Source organism: Pteropus vampyrus, unplaced genomic scaffold (assembly GCF_000151845.1).
Source record: "Pteropus vampyrus isolate Shadow unplaced genomic scaffold, Pvam_2.0 Scaffold13, whole genome shotgun sequence".
NCBI lineage: Eukaryota > Metazoa > Chordata > Mammalia > Chiroptera > Pteropodidae > Pteropus > Pteropus vampyrus.
Genome location: NW_011888794.1, coordinates 10,562,455 through 10,574,831, shown reverse-complemented (window position 1 = coordinate 10,574,831; position 12,377 = coordinate 10,562,455). Strand labels below are relative to the sequence as shown.

At 31.6% G+C, this 12,377-nt stretch overlaps 1 pseudogene; it reads left to right on the top strand.

The window, feature by feature from the left end:
- The first annotated feature begins 6,323 nt into the window (after positions 1-6,323).
- On the top strand, positions 6,324-6,442 carry LOC111733261 (annotated as a pseudogene).
- The last annotated feature ends 5,935 nt before the right edge of the window (positions 6,443-12,377 follow it).

The window sequence follows — 12,377 nt, the reverse complement described above, 5'->3', positions numbered from 1 at the left end:
TAGATCATTATCTTTAAATAAATGTTTAACCTTATTAGCAGAAAAGATATTCACTGCTGAAATAATTTGCTAATTGCTTTCCCTGACTCATAACAGTTTGATATTTTATTCATTGTATACATTGTTTTAATCAAATTTAATAATACTTTAAAATTTATACAATATCTGATTTAATGAGTTTTATGATAATAATATCCAGAATGAAATAAAAAATATTTTGATATATTTCTTCATAAAAACAAATAAGATTATATTGAAAACTTTAAATGTTTTTACCTGATATGCAGTGAGCATTTTTCTAAATACGTCTATAAATAATTTTTAGAATTGTGTTACATTTTATTTTGTGTAAGAATGGAAGTATTTGGGATAAACAAAAGAACAAGTATTGTGGTCATAGAAATTTTGGGTAACCTTTTGACTTCCTCATCTATATTTTGGGCATATAATTTAACTAACTTAAACTTGTTTTCTTTTCTGTAATATAAAAATAATTACACATACCTGTATACATTATTATGCTAATAAAATACATAAACTGTATGGGGCAATACCTATAAAATAAAAAGTATTCAATACATTGTAATTTTAATAATAATAGCTCTTATTTTAACCAATTCCTATCACTGTACATAATACTGTATAAAATTCCTCACAACTTTAGATAATTATTTGCCATATATCATGTCAAACATTTCTAAATATGGAATGAATGAAATCATAGAAATAAAAATATTAGTTCAAAGCATACTACTAAAGAATCTTGATTAATGATGGAAAGTTATCATCATAACTTATAATGATTTATAGTTGTATTGACTATGAAAGCTTCCTCCATTTGATACAATTTGGATTATTAACGTTTTAAACAAAATCTTTGGGAATTTAACAACATAGTGTATTATTTAAATGTGCATTTCTTTAATTTCTACTAAGACAGTTTTTATGTAACTATTTTGTATGTGGTATTTAGTGTTCATTTATAAATTTCCTAGCTACTATGCATAGCTCCTATTTATATCATCATAAAAATATTACTTTTTGTTATATATGTTCAAATAGTTTCTCCCCATCATTATTTCTCATGTGCTAGTTCTCTGGTATTTTAAATATGTGCCAATATTTTAAGTCATTTATTATTTTATTAACATATTATATGTATACCATGTGTAATTAATTACAAAAACAATACATATTTTTAAAACTGAAATAAATACCTCTTTTTTGTGATAATTATCAAAATGTAAATAATTATTGTATCAGACTTCCTCAGATATCTAGTGGCTATTCTGATATATCCAAAGGAATTAGGAGGAAGATATGGTTTTCAACATTATACATTGTGTACCTACATGGTTTATATAAATCTAAAAATTACTATGAACAATAAAAAATATTGAAGACTGTATTTGATAATCTTAAATTAAAAAAAAAAAATCAGTGGCATTACTTAATTACCCTGTATTTAATGTCATGGCCCCAGGAGACTGGTCTCCATAAGACTATTCGGAACGAATGTGGATAAACTGAGATGAAACTGATTTCCTAAGCACCATAGTGGTACTACTTCTGAGCTACCTTGGCCAGTTGCTAAGTCTGTTGGGGCAAGAGAGAAGGAATCAAGTTATATCTGAAATAGCAAACGTGCACTTCTAAAGTTACTACACAGATCATGATTTAGTCTTTTACTCAATTCCCACTTTAGTCACTAAAACGTAGGCAGCTCTCTTCCAAGACATTTGGAGATATAGTGTTTAATCTCTCTCTCACACACACACATATGCAGTGTATATTTGTGTGTACAATATTATAACCTTGACAACAATCATATTGTGGTACCAACATATCAAAATAAGTGCATAAAGTTTAACGTCATGGAAGTTCATTCTATGAATATACTACATTTTACCTAATTGATAATTTAATGATGGATATTGTTTCTAACCCATAATCATGTTAGACAATGTTATAAAAATATATGCATTATTTTAAAATATTTTCCATCAGTGTGAATATCTCCTTGGGTTATTTATTAAATATTTTGGATCACATGAAAGAAATATTAAATATATAATAAATAATAATAAAGCTGATAGTACTTCTAATACCAAACACTAAACAGCATCACTGTGTTAACTCTACAACACTGCTCTAACTAAAACCATTACCTTCACATACTCTACAAAATAACAGTAAAGAAAGAGAAAACAAAGAAAAAATCCTGTGATATATTTATATTTATTTATTTTATAAAAATGACCTCTACTGTGTTTGGAGAAAATAACTGAAATATTTTTCATGTAAACTCCATACTGCAAAATTTACTTAAAACCTGACCTTAAAGAAGTGAATGAGAATGCTGGGTTTGAGTTGTTTTAGAGAATTGAGAGAGTGTTTTTTGGTTGATGGGTGGTCAATATGTTTTTAGTTGAGTTAATACGCCCAGAGGTAGAGCAAATTTAAAGTTGAATAAATCCAGAAGAAAGCACGAATCAATCTAGGATAAAAATATAAAGTAGATTTAAGCTTATATATCAATGATAAAATAAGAGTATTGGGGCACGATAAAACTATAGACGAAATGAAGCAAGTGAAAACGTGCCAATAAGGATCCTGGGAACAAAATAAAAGGGAAAAATATATTGTGCATGCATAGTTATGAACTGTGTTATACTTTCTTAAGAAAGCACATTTACAAACTGTTGTAAATGGAGAATATTCCATATGGCTCAAAATACCCCATTTGTAAAAAGGATGGAGAATCACAAAAGACTGACAAAACTCATTTTATACAAGATAGACCTACGTAAAAAACTATTACTTGCAATTATATGAAGTGTTTTTGTTTTTTTTTTTTTTTTTTTTTTGGAAGAGATGCTTTCTTGAAAATATCTGAGGGAAACAAGGAAGGGGATTCTATGACAATCAATAAAATGTCCATTATTTGAGACCACATATATTGTTTGAAATACTTTTCTGTCATCTTGATCAGACAAATGTTTTATGTGATAGTTTGGACAAAGGGCTTATAGAAAGTAATTTTTGAACAATATTTAATTCTTTAGCTATTGATATAAAAATCTAGTTCAAAATATGAATATACTATTCTTGCAGTAACACTTTATTTCCAGGATTCAATGTTTTGTTTCTCTGTTATAAAGGACTTACAGATGCATGGGCTTTTAAAAATTATTTATTGATTAATGAGTCTTATATTCACTTATGAAAATAAAAACTTGAAAAGAAAAAATTAAAAATAAATGTAAAAATCATTTACATTGTAAAATATACTCAAGCTTTATTGGTTTTCTTTTGTTTGTTTAAAAATAAAGTAAGGATATATCTTTATATTTTTGAATTACTTATCCTTAAAATATTACTTAAAATAAAATATTAGAAAATGAGATGTATTGCATATTTATAGGCATCTGAGAAGTATGATATGAGTAATGTGTCTACTTGCAGCTACGTAAATTAGTAAAATTGAATTAATTCTAAAGGCAATGCAAAAAATATATATATGACATTCCAGAGACATTCTACAAGTAATAAGAAGGCAAGGTGAAATTAAAAGACTGTTAATGTACTTATTTTTTAACGAAATATATATGCTTCTGCTTTCAATATTTATTCTGATATTTTTAGGCACTTTTCATTATTTCTTACTAGACAATAAGGAATAGTAGCCAATGATGTCATCGGTATCAAATACTAGGGTTGAAGTATGTGGAAATGACATAAGAGCAGAGAACAGATTACAGCTAAGTAGCTTGGAAATGGTGCACTTAATTTGTACCATTAAGCTTGGACTTCAAAGATTAAAAAATTTTATTTAACCAAGAGCAGTGAAAGCATTCCAAGACATGAACTACATTATTCCTTAACTTTTGGCAAATTAGTTTATTTTTCTTAATATGTACATTTCTATAAAATGGATGTAAAATGTGTGCCCTATTCATTAATCACATATTAAGTCTAAACCTCAATTTTTATGATATTTGCATAGTAAACAATTGTTTCTCAGCATCCATCCCCCTTTCTCAAAGTACAGCAATTCACTCCATTTGGTAAAGGAGTCTGTGGTAGCCATTACTGGCATTGAGGAAGATGTCTTTACCTACCAGGAAAAGTGTTCTCCTTGATGTTAAGCAAGACTATGTGATGATTCAGCCAATGAAATATAAGTATATGGAACATGCAGGATTTTTTTTTTTTTTTTGGTAAATAAAATTAAGTGCCAGTATGAAGTACTACATGCTCTCTTCATCTGACAAACCTGGAAGGCATATATCATAATTGCAGTGCTATGAGATGGTGAAGCTTCTGTGAGCATGGCTCCTGAGTGAATAGAATGAGCAGAAACCCATTGCCATTGCTTTTTGAACATGTCATATAAGTGAGATATACACTTATTGTATTGAGCCACTGAGATCTTAAAGTTGTTTATTACTGCAGTGTTCTATAGCCTATCCTGACTATTCAGGGCCCTGTTGTCCATTTTAATCAGATCTTTCCTCTCACCATCATTGCTTAGCCAACTATGGGGCCAGTGAAATTTAAAACATTTAATTTTGAGAGAAGCGAGAAGAAAATAGAGCTAGAGTTAAAATGTCTTCAATTCAGTGGATACGAGTAGTGAAAACTGATGAATTATTTCTACTTCTAAAACCATGTGGATGGAACTACCTGTGTTTTATCTTTCCACAAGGAATTTTCAAACTTCCCTTTGATTCGAGAAACCTCCACATAGCTTGTCAGTACATTATATCTTCTTTTTTGTTACCCTGGACTAGAGACTCATAACTCTTATAGAATGTGACATTGCTGATAAACTATATGCCTGCATTCAAATATATTATTATGATCTACATCCTTTGTGGTATTCATATATAACACTACCACATTTAATTAACTAATCTTGAAGAAACCTCCAAAAATTACTGAGAAGTTTTATATATTTCATTTTAAATATAGCTTATTTGATGAATGATTCAAAATTTAAATACATTAGAAACTTGATTTGCAACACTCAGTGATGATTTCTCAATTATTCCTCCATGTTCATTGAGGATCATCCCTCTTTTCCCACAATTTCCCTTTTTTTTCTGTCTAATATGAAGTGAAGATTACAGCCTCTTTCTCACTATCTTCCTTTCTTTTTCTGCTGTTCCTGGTCTCACTGCTCCCTAACTGGCTCATCTCCAAATATCTTTACAGTATTTCACATTAGCCATTTTTAAAGGGGGGGGGGAATGTTCTTAATAACTGTGCTACATTTGATATCTAGATAAGAAGCATCTTACTTCTACTTACCATAATCTATCACTCACTCGCTCCAGGAATCACTCCATTCCCCACACTTTTAATATTTTATCCCTCCCTTCCTTTATCTCTCAGACTAGATAAACCCAAATATTTTTACAACTTCAATCTCAGTATATCATGGATAATATTGGATGTATTATCATATCTATCTGAACATGATATTATTGTAAATGAGTTAAAATATTATTTTGTGTAACATGATACAATAATCATTATTGATTATTAATATTAATATTAGCCTAGTCTGCACCAGCATCTACACAATTGATTGTAGCTGGGGGAAAACACACATTCATGTGGTGTGATCTTCCTGAATTCATCACAAAAAGAATCTCCAACAGTAACTCAACATTGCCCATCAATCCTATTGTACTTCATTCACTATGATGTACTCTCCCACATACTATGACATCCATTTTTATGCCATTCCTTTTCCCCTCAAACTTCTAGTAGTTTCATGCTCAATCTAAGTGAATGATATTGCCTCATAATTCTTTAAAACATAGATATCACAATAAGTACGTAGATACCTAAACAGATATAAACTTAATTGCATAGTAATGACCTCATCTTCCCTACACAAAATATTTCAAGCCACCTGCATCTCGTCCATATCCTCTTCCTTCCTTAATATGTCCTTTAATCCATGTCAGAGGCTAACTTCATCCATGAGCTTTAGAATCATTTATCTTTACCTTCTCAAGGATATTCGATTCGATAAATGTATTTCCTTATTTTGAATCACTCTTTTATCCTCTTTATTAAATCAATCTAATCGACAAATTTCAAACATTGGACATACATCCAAACATGAAGATGTACAATAAATTTTAAATCACTCCTTAGAATTTTTCCAACTCCCTGGAGCCATGGTCAAGGTTGTAGAAAGGTTATAATACAAAGACACTGAATCTGGGTTGGAGCCAGGAAAAGGGTTGCCCAGCCTTCTTGTTGGGTGATACCTTCTCATTGTAGCAGTCACACTTTTAAATTCCTTCTGCTACGGCCATGCCACCCTGAACGTACCCGATCTCGTCTGATCTCGGAAGCTAAGCAGGGCTGTGCCTGGTGAGTCCTTGGATGGGAGACCACTTAGGAATACCAGGTGCTGTAGGCGTCAAAAAAATAAATAAATAAACTCCTTCTAATGTATTTCCAACTGACTCTGAAAAACTGTCATGACATTATATTCCCTCTAAATTGTTGAAAAATTACAAACATTAAAGAATATTTCAAGTTGATCAACCACTCCTTGTACTTTCCAGCCTCTCATTTCTGTTGCTGTTGCTATGCTCCTGTGTTCCCTGTCCAGATTTTCCTAAAGCCATTCGCTAATTAAAGACAACGGGACTCTTTCTGGTGTGTTAGATTTAATTAATGTTGAGAGCTAAAATTAATTAATGTATTGAGTTGGCTAATTTACTGAATTGACAAATGAAAATAATTATAAGTATTATCAAAATATGCACATTAATACAGTAAGAGTGAAGTTCTATCAACAAACAGTAATATTTCATTTTAAATAGAAATAATTAAAACCAATTCTTCTGAAGAGATTCTAATACTTGATGAAAAGAACATTTTTGCATTCTTTCAAGTTTTCTATTAATTATTCCAGAGGTTACAAACTAAAACATCAAGAAAGCAAGTAAAAGTACATAAATAAATAAAGTGAGTTGGGGAAGGCAGCTATTTTTACCTATTGAACATATGCCCCCTCTAGTCTAGGCAATTATAGTTGACATTAACTGATTATTACCACGAAGGAAAATAAACTCAGTTTTACTACTTAATCATGGAGTTTAAATTTAAATATACTTATTTTTAAATATTGGTTAATCACTTACTTTTTAAGTCAATATTATCATAGCCAAATGAAGCTCATTGCGGAACCACGTATGATAACAAGTATTACCCGTTCTTAGAGTCTACCAATACAATTTGCAAATTAAACCATATCTGTGTGGGTCTTACCTAACGGAAAATGCTAAGCCTGAAATAAAAAATAACATATCTCTATTTTAAAGACTTTAGAGAGAAATAGTTACAGCCATGTAATTGATATGGAATGTGACTGTACTCCTTCAAGTAATATTTGTAGGAAAACTTCTATGTGCTTAATGTGGGTAGACAGTAGTGAGCAAAAGAGATATAACTGTTCTTTACTGCAATATCTAGAATATTAATTGAAATATATATATTCAATGAGAAAGATGAACGTGTTAAAATACTTAGAAATATAAACAGAATTTGCTAGCTTAGAGAGAGTGGTGCTTGTAACATTAAATATTGTTTAGAGATTCTTTTAATGAAGCCACACTTAAACACCTACAAAGGATTAAGTCATGTAAAATTTAGGGAAAAGAGTATTTCAAGTAGAATGGACAACACTTACAAATGCTGCTAGGAAGAAGATGGCTGGCACATGCATCAATTGGAAAGGAGAGCAGTGTGGCTTGAGTAGAGTAAGTAGAGGGAGAGAATAGTGAAGTAAGCAGCCAGGGATGTTTTGACAGAAGGGTTTCATAAGCATGTTGTGTATGGCTCAATGTATATTATGAGTTGAAATCACTATAGGGTAAAATAAAGATGGGAAGGAGGAGGGGTGCCAGGTTGGAGTTAGTGGTATTTGTGAACATGAGAAGTTTCTGCTACACTCTACCCTTACGACACGTTAACATTATGATAATCAATAAGTAATCCAGTAACATCATTCTCCACCAAAAACTGCTCAGTACTTCACCACCGTTTCTGATTTGATATGCAAATTTTTATCTCCACATATGTCGTTCGGGTGATCAAACTCATAGTAAGCCCTCCAAGTCCATGTCTTACTCCTCACCCTGTACCATATGTCTCAGTCTAAATGAGCCACACTATGCCATTTTGATCCTTTTCCCAACTGCTGAAAAGCGGTCTCTCACTGAGGCCCACCTCTGGAGACCCCTGGTACATTTTTATATTTCTATTAGGTATTTATATATTACATTGTATTTTTTTTCTTTTTTCATTTTCCCTACCCAGCTGAGATTTCTTCAGGAATAACAGTATGCTGGAAGACAATGCTGGTATCCTATTCGACAGCATATTTCCAGAAACAATTTTTCTGAAATACATGTGTCACCAGAGGTGTTCAGGTTGCGTCGGCCAGTGAAGGACAATGTATTACATTTAAACTGATACCACAATTATTATGTATTTGGCATGGGAGTTCTGCAATGGATAACATATCTTTACCTTATCTCAGTGATCTCGTACTGCCTTCATTTTAACAAATCTGAAACAATGCAGTTCTTCATTGTCAATGCCATGTCTCCAAAACTCCTGTGACCTTGAACCCCTGAGTATCAGATAGCTTAATTGCAACCCTATAATCTGTCTTCTTCCTTGTCACAGTCTTCTCTCAAAAGCAGAATTTGATGCCTGTATTTTCAAATGGAAACCGAGTCCATTTATGAGTAAAGTGATTGTGTCGTACAACGGGAGGTCTGCTATTCGTCAGATTCAACCTATTCTATCACCTGAGTATGTCAAATTATGCACCAAATCCCCCATTACACTGTGAATAAGACTATCCAACTAGTTTTGCAATACTAGCCTGCATTATTATAAATTTCTCAATTACGTCATCCTCCATTCAACTGTACATTGACTTACTTCAGTATTTCACTGTTTTGTTATGGTTCTAGCAAACCTTTTACCCAAGAACATGCTAGTTCTCTAAGCAGGTGTTAGAAGGGCTTCTGCAAATACCCGAGTGGCCCTGTTCATCATTTCTCTCACCATGTCACAGGCAACTTCTCAGTATTTAGTGCAGTAACTATGATCACAGAAAAATATGTAGAATTGTTAAAAAAAAAAAAAAGTGAATACGATACGAAAGCAATCACTGGGAAAATAAATGTTTTCATAGAACCAGAGATAATTTTGACATATGGACAATACTACAAAAATGATAATGTAATTTACCACTTAAAAATATGAAATCCCGCGAAGCAAAAAGAATATTCCCTTTTGCTGTTGGTTCATGTCATATGTAGATTTGCATATCCACACTGAACATTTTACTGTGATCGTCAGGATGTTCCTATTTTTAATTTACATAGCTTCTATTTACTAGCTTTCACAAAATAATTTTATAATATGATTTGGCATCCTTTGATCTTTGCTTCTCAAAGCATTTCTGCCCAGTGAAGTAGATCATGATGTGCATGATTTGGTTGTATCATCTGACTTCAAATGCATATTTAAAGATATTTCTCCCATGCTCTAGGCATCACTGAAGTTTTATTTCAGTTTGCACTTGCACGTTTTGCATTCTGCAGGAGCTCTGTCAGTGAGCTCTGAGGCAAGAGGTTCTGTCTGTCATCTTGCCTCTCACACCCCCACAAAACTCTACTTCAGACTTAAGCTGGAGAGACACTTGCCTCTGATTTGTTCATTTTTCAAGCAATTCATAAACTAGGCTACACTCTGTTATATTTTCTCATGAACTGTTCTATCAAGTGACAGGTGTATAGATGATCTGTGAATATCAGGAAAACACAAATAAGTTGCCATTTAAGAGTTTTTGCTTCATAGTTCAAAAATATATCTATTCATAAACTAAAAAAACTGCTATATAATATCACTCATATGATGATCTAAGACTAGGGCAGAGTTTTATATTTCTGTGAATTTACTAACATAATTATTACTTTCTCTTAAATGAAAATACAACTATTAAATATGCATCATATGGATTGGAAAATTAGGTGCCATTAAAAACATGAGTAAATGAGTCCAGACATCATCTTCATTTTTCATATTATTGGAATAAGACTCCTCAATATGAAAATGAAAATTATAATTTATATGTTATTCTCTGTAATACAAGCTATTTTATTGACACTAGTGCTATATATTGAAATGCCATATAAGTCTAAGAAGAAAGGTTTTTCAACAGAGTTTTAATTTTATTTATAGGCATTTTTTTTGTTGTTGTTGTTTTTGCTTACACATTTTTACCCTTACATTTTGGCAGAGTTAAAGAAATTCCATTCTCAAAAGAATGGAAAAGATCATGCCTCCACTTGAGTGATGATTGCTTGGAAACTGAGCTTTCAATGATGGTGACCATTCTTCATATTTGGCCTTGACTAAAAATTAGCTATGATATTTAGTGTCTTTTGGTTATTTTATGTAACTCTTCATCTTTGTTTTTGCTCAGAAGCAGAAGAAATAAGACCAGCAATTTATAAAACTATGGTACAAGAGAACTTTAGCAGAATATGGATTAGTTGCATTGATTGACATATGCAGTAGAAAGGTAGTTTAAAAACCTGTATCTCCCCACATTCAATAAATAATTCTTTTAAAATGATAGATTCTACATAGGTAAAAGGAAAAAAAAATAAACATCTTATCAGCAATTATGAATCAGGTAATCTAAAGGGGTTCCTCTTTAGAAATGGTATTGTCTTAAGGGAATAACATGATTAAACAACAAATGATATGATTAATAAGCCTGATTTTATGTTAGAATTATAATCAATTAATATTTGCTAAGTGGGAATGAGATAATTTGTATAGAGTAGATAATAAATTTTCATAATTTTACCTTTTTTTTCTATGACATTGGTCATGATCCTATGGAGAAGCACACAGAATGTAACCTAAATTTAAAAAAAAAAATTTGTTTGGAGAGCACATTTAGGTTCACAGCAAAATCGATAGATTCGTATAAAAATTTCCTATATAACTCCTGCTCTCATACAGGCATAGACTCTCCCCATAATCAACATCCACCCTGTAGAGTGGTACATATTTTACGATTGATTAGTCTATATTGACAAATCATGATCACCCCAAAATCATAGTTCACATTTGGGTTCGCTTTTGGTTTTTTTATACTCTATGGTTTGGACAAATATATAATGACATGAGTCCATCATTACAGTATCACATAGAGCATTTCCATTGCCCTAAAAATTCTCTGTGTTCCATTTATTAATCCCTCCTTCTCATTCCCTGTCAATCACTGATCATTTTTACTGTTCCCATAGTTTTGCCGATACAGAATATAGTTGAGATACAGTTCAAATTATACAGTATGTTGCCTTCTCAGATTGACTTCTTCCACTTTGTAATATGTATTTAAAGCTTTTTCTTTTTATGTCTTTTTATGGCTCAATAGCTAATTTCTTTTTAGTGCTGAATCCATTGTCTGTATGAACTACAGTTTATCCATTTATATACTGGACATTCATCCAAAAAGATATCTTGGTTGTTTCCAAGTTTTTCTTAAGTGGCTGTACCATTTTTGCATTCCCACCAGCAGTGAATGAGAGTTCCTGTTGCTTTATATTTTTGCCAGCCTTTGGTGTTGTCAGTGTTCTGAATTTTGGGCATTCTAAAAGGCGCGTAGTGGTATCTTACTATTGCAGTTCGCATTTTCCAGATGACATATGATGTGAAACATCTTTTCATGTGCTTATTTTCCATATGTATGTCTTCTTGGTTGAGAGGTCTTTGGCCCATTTTCAAATCAGGTTGCTTTCTTATCGTTGAGTTTTAAGGGTTCTTTGTATATTTTGTATAACAGTCCTTTATCAGATGTGTCTTTTGGAAATATGTTTTCTCTGTCTGTGGCTTTTTGATTAATTTTCTTGACCTTGTCTTTTGCAGAGCAGACGTTTTTAATTTAACTAAAGTCAGTTTATCAGTTATTTATTTTATTAATCATGATTTTGGTGCTGTATCTAAAAAGTCATCACCATACTCAAGGTCATTAAGGTTCTCTCCTATGTATCTTCTAGTGGTTTTATAGTTTTGTTTTCATTAAGCTGGATGATCATCTTTGAGTTAACTATTGTAAAGGGTGAAAGATCTGGGTCTACATTTATTTTTTTTATGTGGATGTCCAGTTGTTCATGTACCAATTGGAAAGACTATCTTTGGTCATCAAAACATTTGATATAGCACCTGAGTTTATTAGAGTTTATTAGAGTTTATTTAGTAGTGTATATACACACACACACATACACATACAGAAACATTTTAAAAGTTGAACC